Source organism: Budorcas taxicolor, chromosome 7, assembly GCF_023091745.1.
Source record: "Budorcas taxicolor isolate Tak-1 chromosome 7, Takin1.1, whole genome shotgun sequence".
Taxonomy (NCBI): domain Eukaryota; kingdom Metazoa; phylum Chordata; class Mammalia; order Artiodactyla; family Bovidae; genus Budorcas; species Budorcas taxicolor.
The window spans coordinates 67,510,949-67,524,888 of NC_068916.1; the positions used below are offsets into that span (position 1 = coordinate 67,510,949).

Below are 13,940 nucleotides of genomic sequence, written 5' to 3' on the forward strand. Positions count from 1 at the left end.
ATCATCATTATGCCCAGGACTCAACCCTGCAACCTCCTCATCTACAATCATTCCCTAGATAATCTCATCCAGCTTTATGGTTTTAAATACCATCTCTAAACTGATGACTTACTTATTTACCTTTAGCCCTGGACTTTTCTCCTGAACTCCAAATTTGTATGCCTACATAGTTACTCACTCTCCCTATTGAATGTCTAATGGATATCTCAAATACTAACTAACTATAAGTTCTTAATTTTCCACCAATCCTGACCTCCTGTCATCTCTCCTGTCTCAGTAACTGATAATTCTATTATTCCAGGTGCTCAGGAAAAAAAAAAAAAAAATTCCTCTTTCTTTCATGTTTTACATACAGTCTGCCAAAAAAATTCTGTTGTGTCTCTCTTAAAAATAATTATCTGGCATCTAACCACTGCTCTCTTACCCCATGTTGCCATCCTGCCTTGCCTGAATTATTGCAATTACCTGCTAACTCATCCTCCTGCCTCCACAATTGACTGTTTATACTTTCTATGTTTTAGTCAAAGTCAGATCGTATCACTTCTTTGCTCAAAATCATCTAACTGGGAGGAGGGGGTAAAGAGAGAAAAAGAGAAAAAGGGATACCCAGGGAAAATCAGATGGTTCGAGGACCAGTGAGTGCTTTTAAGGAATTAGCTCATCATCCTCAGTGAAATGGAAGGTCTCTGAAGAATTATAAAAGGGGATTTACCTAGATTTTCATTTAAAATGATGTTTTGATAATACATTCAGCCCTGAGAGAACAGAGTCGTAGGAGTTCTAGTACCCTCTAGAATTTGAGAACTTGGAGATACGTAGGAACCAACATTGTCATTTATGTTTACAAACAAAGATAGAAAATGATAGCATCTCTGTGCACTGATTATGCTTGTTTGTTTTTTAAATAAAGAATTAATTCATTCCCAATTCTTTATACTCTTACAAAAAGGTAAAATCCAAAAAAGTTTCAGATATTAGACAGACAATCCAAAGAACCAATACAAGTTTTTTGTTTTTTTGTTTTTTTTTGAGGTTATGTTAGAGTTGTATCTTTGGTCTTGATCTTCCCTGGTGGCTCAGTCAGTAAAGAATCTGCCTTCAATGAAGGAGACCCAGGTTCAATCCCTGGTCGGGAAGATCCCCTGGAGAATGAAAAGGCAACCCATTGCAGTATTCTTGCCTGGAGAATTCCTTGGACAGTGGGGCCTGGTGGGCTACTGTCCATGGGGTCACAAACAGTCAGACACAACTGAGTGTACTTCACGGTAGAGTTGTATCTATGATTTGATTCTCGAGGACGTCAATGATCTTCCTCCTCTGTTTACCTTATTTATGTATGGGACATATTCAGATAAAGGTTTTATCAGTCAGTTGAAATTCTCAGATTCTTTTCTGGCGCTAGATGTGTCTGTGTTGGGTATTACAGGATGCTATTAGTAATAAAATGTTGACTCAGCACTGCAGCTGTTGTTTAAAAGTGTTTAAGGGCTGGGTGGGTAAAATTTGCTTCATTCATTCCAGTGACCCCCTGCCTGGAGTTGGCTTTCCTCTTCTAAAAGTGCCGATCTATATTTCCCATCTTCTTAATAACTCGTTTCTCAGCCGAACATCCATCTTTCCATGAACTCTTTTACCCCTTTATCATAAATTCTACCTGGGCGTCAAGTTAATAGTCTAGCAAAAATGTGTATATTTTCCCTCTCTAAGTCATTCCCAAACAAACTCAGGGAGAAATGTATTGAAATGCAACCTAGTGAAACCAAACCGGAAAGAATCGAACTTTCTTTGGGAAATGCTTCTCAGTTTAAAAAGAAAAAAAGTAATAAGTGTTCTGCATTTTATCCTTCAGGAAGCTCCAAAGTCAAAATGACTTCATACAACTTCTGTTTCTGATATGGTCAGAGTTCTGTTTGAGGGGAAATTAACCATCCACAGTTTAATAAAGTCAGACTTCATTTTAATTTAGGTTTTTTGTTACTGTTGGTGGGATACAATTCTCTTGGGTCTCTTGTGTTTTTTGTGAGTCTTGTAAGTCTAGGTGCATTTTTTCCAAACCCTTTTCTGAAAGATGTTTACATTGTGAACAGCTTTAGGAAATAAAGCGTCTCCTCCCAAACATAGGGCAGCCATGCTTACTGTCCAGTAGTATAATGAAGATCTCTCTCCAGAGCAAAGGACAGGCAAGGTGCTGCCCAATTTAAGATGATTTGAGTTCCTTAAGTTCAAGGTTCCTCTCCTGTGAGACAGGGCACTGCACTTGCAGACGTCCATCAGGACCCATTTTTTGCCTCGCTCCCACCCATGAGATTTAGGATGAGGGAAATTGTCAGTGGTATGATGATGTTTATGCTGCTAGCAATGCCATCAGTAAATCTCATGTGTCTGACCCGGGAGCATCATATGATCTTCAAGCCACCTCATTAGCTTCCAAGTCATGTGAAGTCTCAGACTCTTCACCTATTGAAAACTATGAAAGAGACACTTTGAAATGTTTTAAACAGCAAAAAATATTACTTTCAAATCTGTACTGAATGATTCTGTACCTTGAAATATATGCCCCTGAGTTTGTCCATACAGTTATTTATTTTTGCTTAAGTTATTCCTTCTGCCTGAAATTTCCTACCCTTCATGTATTTATCTAAGTCATTTAACAGCTGTTATTTGAAATTTTTTCTGAATGGTATTACTTTTTAATGTATATTTAAGAATTCAATAGCTTATATTGCAAAAACTTATTGAAATAAAAGGATTAGACTTTAAATGCAGTTTGCACTACACCAGGCAACAATTTTAATAGGAAATATTATTCCTTTCCTTCGTTCATCTGTTTATCTTGTACCTATTTTGTTCCACGTTCAGTGTTGGATCTTGAGAATACAGAAACAGGGAATTCTCAATAGAATGAAGCACAGGATAAAGGAACGTAATGAGATGAAGATGAGAAAAAAATCCATACCCGTATGGATTTTATAATCTTCTCCCACCGTAATGCTTCACTGAGAGCAAGGTCTCCACAAACCATGGCCTTTGCAATTTATTTAGAATTCCCTGGTACCCTATGACTCTGACCCACCTCTTTCTTGGACCATTGTCTATTACCACAGAGGGAGACACAAAGAATGTCTACCACGTGGACAAATATATTAGTAAGAACTTTGGTTGCAAGTGAAAGAACTCCTAAGTCAAACTGACTTTTCAAGGGCCCTGGGGATGGTGATGATTAGCTCACATAGTTGAAAAGCACCGCAGGTGATATGCCCAGACATGTCTCCCTCCAGGCTCTCAAACGGTAGGACATAATCTCCACTTTACTTTTTCCATTTCTGAGCTCTGGGTTCTTTTGTGTGGTTCCATTCTCTGGAAGGCTCTCCCCCAGTTCTGACAACATACCTCCCAGGCTTCCAACCTATCTTTAATTCACTCAGGGAAAAATAAAAAGAAAGCAAGAATCCTTTCTCAGAGGTTTCAGTAAAAGTCCTGGAATTAAACCCCAGCAGTCTAACTTGGATCACATACTTATACCTGAATCAGTGCTGCCAAGGGAGTACAGTACTCAGATTGGCCAGGAATGGGTCATGTCTGGAGTTGGACGTAAAAATAGACCCAGTCAAATCATATTATCTGAATATAAGGAAGGGGTAGATCCCCAAAGAAATTCTAGTTACTGTGGCTAGATAAATAGGGGGCACACAGAAACAACAGATGTCCCTTGTTAACCTAAAGATCTTTTTTAAAATGTTCAAAAAATAGGAACTATTTATGAACATTTTTTCAAAGTATCAAATACTATAGTACAATTGGAAAGTAGGTTACTCAAGTCTGTTCATAAAGCAGGCATCAATTATACAATGATCACTGATGTACAGTACAGTATCTTCATGTTTGCGTGTGTGTCCTAAATCACTTCAGTCATGTCTGACTTTTTGCGACTCCATGGACTGTAGCCAACCAGGCTCTTCTGTCCATGGGATTCTCCAGGCAAGAATACTGGAGTGGGTTGCATGCCCTCCTCTAGAGGATCTTCCTGACCCAGAGATCAAACCCAATCTCTTATATCCCCTGCATTGGCAGGCAGGTTCTTTACCACTAGCACTACCTGGGGTGATGGTGCCCTATCTTCATGTCTGTGTTGCTTTAAATGGTGGTCTAAATTGCATATCATTAAAATACAATGAAACCTTGATGGTGTTGCTATTCAGTCCAAAGTTGTGTCCAACTTTTTGTGACCCCCCATGGACTGCAGTATGCAGGCTCCTATATCCTCCACTATCTCCCAGTGTTTGCTAAAATTCATATCCATTGAGTCAGTGATGCTGTCTAACCATCTCATAGTCTCCCTTCTCCTTTTGCCTTCAATTTTTCCCAGCATCAGTGTCTTTTCCAATTAGTCAGCTCTTTGCATCAGGTGGCCAAAATATTGTAGCTTCAGCTTTAGCATCAGTCCTTCCAATGAATATTAGAACTTATTTCCTTTAGGATTGACTGGTTTGATCTCCTTTCAGTCCAAGGGACTCTCCAGGGTCTTCTCCAGCACCACAGTTCGAAAGCATCAATTCTTCAGCACTAAGCCTGCTCTGTTGTCCAACTCTCACATCTGTACATGACTACTGGGAAAAAAACACAGCTTTGACTATACGGAACTTTGTTATCAGTGATGTCTCTGCTTTTTAATATGATGTCTAGATTTGTTATTGCTTTTCTTCTAAGGAGCAAGTGTCTTTTAATTTCATGGCCACAGTCCCCATACACAGTGATTTTGGAGCCCAAGAAAATGAAGTCTGTCACTGCTTCCACAGGATCTTAGTCTTTTGAATGTTGAGTTTCAAGCTAGCTTTTTTACTTTCCTCTTTCACCCTTGTCATGTGGCTTTTTAGTTCCTCTTCACTTTTTGCAAAATTAGAGTGGTATCATCTGCATATCTGAGGTTATTGATATTTTTCCTGGCAATATTGATTGCAGCATGTGATTCATCCAACCCAGCATTTCGCATGATGTACTCTGCATAGAAGTTAAATAAGCAGGGTGGCCATACATATAGCCTTGTTGTACTTCTTTCCCAATTTTGAACCATTCTGTTGTTTCATGTCTGGTTCTGTTTCTTCTTTCCTGAATACAGGTTCTGAGAGGACAGGAAAGGTAGTCTGGTATTCCCATCTCTTTAAGAATGTTCCACAGTTTGTTGTGATCCACACAGTCAAAGGCTTTCACAAAGTCAATGAAGCAGAAATAGATGTGATTTTTTTGGGGGGGTGGGGGGGGGAAATTCCCTTAGTTTTTCCATGATCCAACGGATATTGGCAATTTGATCTCTGGTTCCCCTGCCTCTTTGAAACTCAGGTTGTACATCTGGAAGTTCTTGGTTCATGTAACTGCTGAAGTCTAGCTTGAAGGATTTTGAACATGACCTCGCTCACATGTGAAATGAGCACAATTGTACAACAGTTTGAAGATTTTTTGACATTGTCCTTAATGATCATTCCATTGGGATTGGAATAAAAACTGACCTTTTCCAGCCCTGTGTTCACTGCTGAGTTTCCCAAACTTGCTGACATTTTGAGTGCAGCACTTTAACAGCATCACCTTTTAGGATTTGAAATAGCTGAACTGGAATTCTGTCACCTCCACTAGCTTCGTTTGTAGTAATGCTTCCTAAGGCCCACTTGACGTCACATTCCAGGATGTCCACCCCTAGGTAAGTGACCTCACCATCATGGTTATTCAGGTCATTAAGACCTTTCTTGTACAGTTCTGTGTATTCTTCCCAGCTCTTTTTAATCTCTCAGGGCTTTACCTTTTCTGTCCTTTATCAAGACCATCTTTGCATGAAATGTTCACTTGATGCCTCCAATTTTCTTGAAGAAATCCCTAGTCTTTCCCATTCTGTTGTTTTCCTCTATTTTTTGCATTGTTCATTTAAGAAGGTCATCTTATCTCACCTTGCTTTCCCACATTTTTTTAAAAATGTAGTTATCCTCAAGGTACCACCATTCACCTGAAGGTAGCTTACCTGTTAAAAAAAATTCTGAATTACTAGCCTCATAAACATACCTGTTATTTTCTCCCTGTTAATATCAACCCAAGGAACCAAATCTGATGTGAAAGTTGAGATATATTGGAAGAAGAGAAATGACATTTTTATTCTTCATTGAAGGGCTTTGATTTATAATAATCCATGCATTGTAAGGATTCAGCAAACTTTTTTTAAAAACTTCTATATATCAAATGCTAGTAGATATTTCTCTTCTCACAAGATAAAATTCCAGTTTCTAAATAGAGCCACCTTTTGTGATACTAATTTTAGCATAGTTTGCTAAAGAAATCCACTTGTGATAATAGAAATAAAGATTGTTGTTCATAGTTGTTGTTGAGTCACTAAGTCGTGTCCAACTCTTTGCAACTCCATGGACTGCAGCATGCCAGGCTTCCCTGTCCTTCACTATCTCCCAGAGTTTGCTCACACTCATGTAAATTGATTTGGTGATGCCATCCAACTATCTCATTTCCAGGACATGTAAGGTAAATTGTATATTATAAAAGAGACTTGTCTCCCTTCCCTGGAGATTTACACTGCCTTGCACTTGTCAAGAGTCACATGATTTGCATTGAACAATGAAGAGTGAGCAGAAATGACAAATGCTACTTCCAAGCAAAAGCCTTCAGAGCCATTGCTTGATTCTGCCATTTTCTCTCTTCCCTTCTGCCACAAGATCAACAAATTGTCTTTTTTAGCCATTGAAATTCTGGATCCTTGTTACTGTGGCATAGTTTAGCCTGAACCCACTGATACAAACCCAAGGCTTTATTAAAGGGATATCTCAGCGCCTGAAGTGTGATTATCCTCTCAGTTTAAAGATAGCCTTGTGAGCCCCTCCCACCTGAAGGTCAGAGAATTTCAGCCAGTACTAATTAGGAAAAACTCAATATTTGGAGCATTGGCAATGAGCTGTGTGTGACTAGCTTGCATCGATTCTGCACAGACACTGCGTACCTCACAAAGAAGATGAGTTCCTTTTTCATGACTCCATGATCACAGGTATTGACTAGTCCCTTATTACTTTAAAGAACTTTAATATCTGATTTTGTGTCTTGGCCAGTCCTTTAATAATGATGTGACTTAGATCGTGCCCTTCACCACTGTTTTGCAGCATCTTGTTTCTATTCACAGTGATTTTAAACGTGTTTACTAAAATACCCCAATCAACCTGGAGCAATCATATTCAATTTTGTCAGCGATTCTAAAGTAAAAGTCAGTTGAAGGGTATATTTAAACCCTTATTTTCCCCCATTTCTCAGAAAGATACTGCAGTATAGTGTATCATTTGTCTTCTGGGTATATAATCTCAAATTATATGTATCTATGCTGTGTGCTGTGCTGTGCTCAGTTGCTCAGTCGTGTCCAACTCTGCAACCCCATGGACTGGAGCCCACCAGGCTCCTCTGTCCATGGGATTCTCCAGGCAAGAATACTGGAGTGGGTTTCCATGCCCTCCTCCAGGGGATCTTCCTGACCCAGGGATCAAACCTAGGTTTCCTACATTGCAGGTAGATTCTTTACCATCTGAGCCACCAGGGAAGCATATGTATATAACATAGCAGGTGTAATTTCCAACCTAGAATAAAAAGCAGATGATTTTTTTCTTACTTACCTAGAACCTCTATTCTTATGGATAGCATAAAGTAGTTATTTAATTCAGGATATCACTATCTTTCACCGTTCTTACTCTGGGTTTGGGTCTCAGTTAAGGTAGGAGTACTAATAACATGACGAGACTACTGGGTAGTGGCAACTGAGTCCTTGTCATTCTCCAGCTGCACTGACATCTGCTAAGATGCCTTTGTTTTTCCTGATCCTCGGTCATTGGCGCTGGTAGGATGTAACTGCATCCCCTAATCCTGGCAGGAAGACCTTCACTTTGTCCATTCATCTGTGTCACGTTCCTGCTGCCTTTAAGTGGTGGGACATTTTGCTTCCTCTGGTGTTATGCCCAAAAGCACATTGAGATGCCTTCAGTCTGTCTGTGGGATCCCTCAGGCAATCATTTCTTCTTGAATTCTTGACACTTTGCTAGCCTTTCCTAGGAAGGGGGATGAGGGTACATGGTCTCTCTGCTTTCAAATTGTCCAGAGTTAGCTGGAGGCTTCAATATTCTGCCCCTTCCTGCACTTGGACTTTGCTGGGGCAGGAAATAGCTACTAGGGAACAGTCTTGAAATCTTCACTATCTATCCTTCTTCTCTTGTGATGTACACCTTTCTTCCTTTATCCAGAACATTGTTGATTCAGTCTGTTGATATGTTGCCTTAATTCTTCAACTGGTCTTTGAGACCCATTGTTTATACTCTAACTAGTCCTTTTGAGATCCGAATGCCAAGAGCTGGATTGTCTATTGCCTGCATACTGCTGTGTCATTCCGTATGTGAAATAGTTTTTATAGAATACTGTACCTGTTACCTAAATAGGAAGAAGGGTTACAGAATCATGGGAGGCAGTCCTAGTCTGTCAAATACCCAAACCTTAGCCTTTTGGTACAGCATCAAAGGCCAGACATTTTGGGGGAGAAATTGGTATTTGTTTTCATTGGTATTTTCACTGGTCTTTCCATCTATTCTTGTCTGTGGACTAGGGTGGTGCGAAGAATATACTATAAATCTTCGCCAACCAGTATGTCATGGAACACATTATCTGGCTTCATGCATTCACCTCCATTTCCTTTGTTTTAATTAGTACTCTCAGTCCCTAAATGTATTTTTACGTATTTTAGTGGACTGTCAGATCTTACAATAAGGATCCATCTTTTCTCTTTTAACAAGAAAAATGTCATGGTTATTTTAGATAACAGGTGTTATGGTTATTCCAGGTAACTTAAAGAATAAGATCAAAATGGACAGAATCAAATGAAAACTCAAAAAGAAAACAATGAACTGAATGTGAAATATTTGTTCCTTGCTTCTAAATATTAGTTTACATTTTATAATAAGCAGTTATATTTTTCTTGCTTTTATAGATAATCTTAACATGAGACTAATTCTGAGCTAGATTATGAAACAAGCCATTAATGATGTAGGTTGAATCAATAATGGTAAACAATCATGACAGGGAAACTGAAAAATAACCTTTAAATGTCATTTTTTTTTTCAAATGAGAATTGTTGTGTACTTGAAAAAGCACTTAATTAAGGTTATAGAAAGGGTTTCGAAGTTTGGCTGTGCCATTCATAAACAATGCATTTCACTTCTCTAAGCTATAGTTTCTTCAACAATAGAAGATTGTACTAGTGAGTGTTTCCCAAAGTGTAGAATTCTTGCTGTGTCACTGGGCATAATTTTAGGAGGGACATTAAATAATAAAATAACAAAGCCATCCCCTTTTCCACTCTACCATCTTGATTAAGACCCTTGTCTTGATAAAGTCATGTTGTTGCTAGTTCTTGGTGCTTATTGGGGTTACTGGTGTTACTTCTACCTTTTAAACCAAAAGAAATTGAATTCAGAACTTTTGGTATATAATAGTTTTTAGATAAAACACTGTTGTTTTTTGGTAAAGCATCTGCCTACAATGCCAGAAACCTGGCTTCAATCCTTGGGTGGGGAAGATCCTCTGGAGAAGGAAATGGCAACCCACAACAGTACTCTTGCCTAGAAAATTCCATGGATGGAGGAGCCTGGTGGGTTGCAGTCCATGGAGTCGCAAAGAGTCGGACACGACTGGGCAACTTCACTTTTTTTCACTTGCTGTTGTTTTTATTGTACTAACTCCTTGGTTATCTTCTCTGGGGCAAGGAATGTAGGATTATTTGTTCCAATTCAGTGAAAAACATCCTGGGTAGTTTGATAGGAATCACATTAAATCTGTAGATTGCTTTGGGTAGTATGGTCATTTTAACAGTATTAATTCTTCTAATCCAAGAGCATGAGATATCTTTCCATTTCTTTGAATCATTTTTAGTTTCCTTTATTCTCAGGATATAAGTCTTTCACCTCCTTGGTCAAGTTTATTTCTCAGAATTTTCTTTCTTTAGTATGATTTTAAGAGAGACAATTTTACATTACCTTTCTGATATTTCATTGTTCATGTAACAAAATACAACTGATCTCTGTATGTTTATCTTGTATCCTGCAACCTTATGGAATTTATCAGTTCAGTTTTTGGTTTTTGAATTAGCAGAATTGAGTAGATGGAAAAGTTGTCAGAGTAGCTTAGTAGGTATAATGATTTTGTGCTAACCCTAAACTCAGGACAATATGCAGAGGTCACAAAGATCATGTGGTGACCAACAGTGGGGAAGAACTTGAAATCACAGAGTATTTCCATGGAGAATACAGAAATGCTGCCAAGTCGCTTCAGTCATGTTTGACTCTGTGCGACCCCATAGATGGCAGCCCACCAGGCTCCCCCATCTCTGGGATTCTCCAGGCAAGAGCACTGGAGTGGGTTGCCATTTCCTTCTCCAATGCATGAAAGTGAAAAGTGAAAGGGAAGTCACTCAGTCATGTCCAATTCTTCGCGACCCCATGGACTGCAGCCCACCAGTCTCCTCCATCCATGAGATTCTCCAGGCAAGAGTGCTGGAGTGGTGTGCCATTGCCAATACAGAAATGAGCTAGCTACAAATATCATCTGATATCTGTTCAAAAGGAGCAGAGGGTTTCCATGAGGTTGAGTTGGTCCTACTTTTCCCCTTCCTCATTTACCTGATAATGAACATCCTCTCTGTGCAAACAATAGTGTAGTGAGAGAATCTACATGAATTTAGCAGCTAGAGTCGGAGTAGCTCAACAACGCTTCATCAGATCTACCTTGGGAGAAACTTGGAAAGGGATGAGGAAAGGGGTTTGTGCAGAAAACAAAGATTGAGAAGATTCAAATGTTGGAGAAAGACTTCAAAGCAATATGAAAAGCGTTAAAATGATCATACATGCCTGAGAGTTTCTGGGGAACTTTTTTTTTCTTCCCCTGAACTACAACTTGTATAAAGGATGGATATTACACAACTATTGTTTCTGCCTTTTTTACCTATCAGCGACACTGCCAGACAACAAACTTCTTGGTTATCTTCGTTTTGGGCTTGGGAGGGAACCACTGAGACGTCCTCCTGCTTGTGTTATTTCCACTTTATTCTATGGATTTGGGAAGGGAATCAACATGAAAGGCCATCTACATCTCTGAAATTCAACTTCACATCTCCCAGCCATCAGGGACTTTTGAGAAGCAAGGAGAAAAAAGTCCAGACTGCAATCCAAAACCCTTATGTAATATTTCAGCTGTGGAATTGGGGGAATGTGTATGTATGTATGGTGGGGGGGGGGGGTGCTTCTTAAACTTTCATTTCTTTGTCATTTTTTTTCCACTGGGGATCATAGGAAATAATCTAGACCAGATGATATGAAGTGCCTGGAATATGAAGATTCTTCCCTCCAACCCCTCTTATTGGCTTCAAGAATAATAGTAAACAAAGCCAGGAGGTTTAATTTTTTCAAAAGATGCATAAATTTCTGTGTAGATCAAAGCTTGATGAAGGATATATGCACAGTAAATAATAATTGGATGCCACTGTCAATTCTAACACCCTTAGAAGAAGAGTTTCTCAGAAAAAAAAATATTGGGGGGGTAGGGGAAGTAAAATCACTTGGTTATACCAGGTACTTCAAAAAGTAACTTCCGTTTCTAAATCCAGAGCAATATTCTGGGGTGCTTTGCAGTATTTGCCCTGCAAAGGTAGAGTTCTAGAATTCCCTGCTTAGTCAACACTTCTAAGGCAGTATGGATGGGTTCCTGCCAAGTTAACATTAAGTTCCTGCAAATGCATCTTTCAATATCACCCTCACAGAACAGGCAGAGATAAGTGGGAAAATGAAGTAGAGGGGGAAAGTTGCTTCTGATGCATGCAGCTCTGGCAGCCATCAGCATCAACATAAGAACTTTTAATCCATCGTGTGTTGCTAGAGGATGACCCTGTCTGTTGGCACTGGTAATTGCTGTGTTTTACCTCTTGCTGTGGCTTCAGAGAAAGGTTGTCCCCAAGCCCTAACCTGGCTTTGCTTGGTGAGAGATCCCTGGAAGCTACTATTTTAACTTTAATCTAGTACATTCATTTTTTTTAAATCAGGTCTTATATTTTAATGACTTCCTGAAACTCCCCAAAGTGAAATACATCATAAATAAGTATCTCTGCAGAAGTATGATAGCCTAATAGTCTGGCCAGTTGTCACAGGAGAGGGTAACTCTACAGGCTTGGCAGATCTTAAGAAACATTTATGAGCTATTGGTACTTGGGGGTGTTATGGAGGCAGATAAGATAGTTATTATTTATCAACTCATTTTTGATAAAGTTTATTTTCCTAGCCAAGGCAATGTTCCTACTTACCTATTCCAACCAACTCTTCTGTTATGTGGAAAGTGTTGAATTCAAATATAAGAAACTAGACTCGTGTTAAGGGGAAAAAAATGTGTTATAAGGTTACTGGGTTTCTCACAAAGCTAAGGCCCAGAATCCAGCTTTTCAGGCAACAGTTAAGCTCGGATCTGGGCTCTGCTTCATCTGCCCTCGTTGCTCCTCCTCCTGTGTGGCAGGATGAGCCTGTGTCATCATGGTGCACACCATGTCCTTGTGTTGACACGTCCTCTTCCTTAGGCTGGTGTGCACTTTTACAGGTTCCTTCTAAGAGATGTCCCACCCCTTTTACCAAGTAGCCTGGTTCTCCATGCTGTCCCCTCACTGCTTCCTTCATGGTATTTAAGATAAAGGGAAACTATCTTGTTCGCTTGCTTATTACCCCAAGCTTGAATGTAAGTTTCATGACGAGCTTGTTCACCTCTATATTCTCATCATCTAGACATTGGCCCCACACAGTAGGTACTCAATGATGACTGAATCATTATAGAAATATAGGCTCAGCTTCTATGATTAGGGATCACCAGGCAGTTAAAAAGGAAAGGGGGCCAGTGTGAGTTGGAGAGACTCCCCAAAATGTCCATAAGCACTTGACTACCTTAACTGACCTCTAGTATTTTCCCACCTAAGCAATAGGATGTGCATCACGTGCTGGCCCTGGCCTTCTCCCTTCGCCGACCCACACCAGCTTAAGGAGCTAAATCACTGTGCCATTCATAGATCAGGTCCTCGATCCTATCAGGACAATATTCCAGTTACCTCTTCATGCCAATGTATATAAATGGAATCTCTAGCTTGAGAGTAATACTTAGAGTTGATCCTCATTTTCCTTTGATCCCCTACTTGTGAATTCACCTACTCACGTAAAATTTATTTGGGACTCAAAAATCACTATGTGTTGTTGATTTCATGGGTGTGTGAAGAGTGGTGAAAACTCTGAGTCACTCAAATGCACTTGTTTCCAGTGGAGGTTGGCCTAGGCAAGTTTCTGCCTTATTATTTTAGCTCCCATGCTAGAAACAGCTATCCTTTTTTGTGATCGCTGCATTGCCACTTTTTAAAAGTGATTTTGCTATTTAAGGTGGCCTCCAAGCATAGTACTGAAGTGCTAGCTAGTGTTCCTAAGCACAGAAGGCTGTGATGTACCTTGCAGAGAAAAGATGTATATCAGATAAACTTCACCAGGCATGAGTTACAGTGCTGCCCGTGAGTTCAATGTAAATAAATATATTCAATATTAATATATATATTAACTGTCTTTAAACATAAATCAGGATAACGTTTTCATCAGCTGACAAAAAAATATTATGACCACATGTTTGTAGGACCCTAACCTGTATTTCCTCTAGGAGTAGTGGTTCAGTGTTTGATATTTCAGTATTCATCCTGACTCTACAGAACATAGCTGTCGTGAATAGTAAGAATCAACTGTGTGTATTAATCTAGTGAGACCTTCTATGGGATTCCATACCAACTTTTATTGATTATATCACGTAGACCTTCCAGATGTTTGCTTGAAGCATATCTTTGTTTTTGTATTTTTTTCAAA

The 13,940-nt window shown here is 39.4% G+C and overlaps 1 protein-coding gene across 2 annotated transcripts in view; it reads left to right on the plus strand.

The window, feature by feature from the left end:
• SGCD (sarcoglycan delta) overlaps positions 1-13,940 on the plus strand; it is a 613,120-nt gene that overhangs the window by 554,371 nt on the left and 44,809 nt on the right. The window lies entirely within an intron of this gene.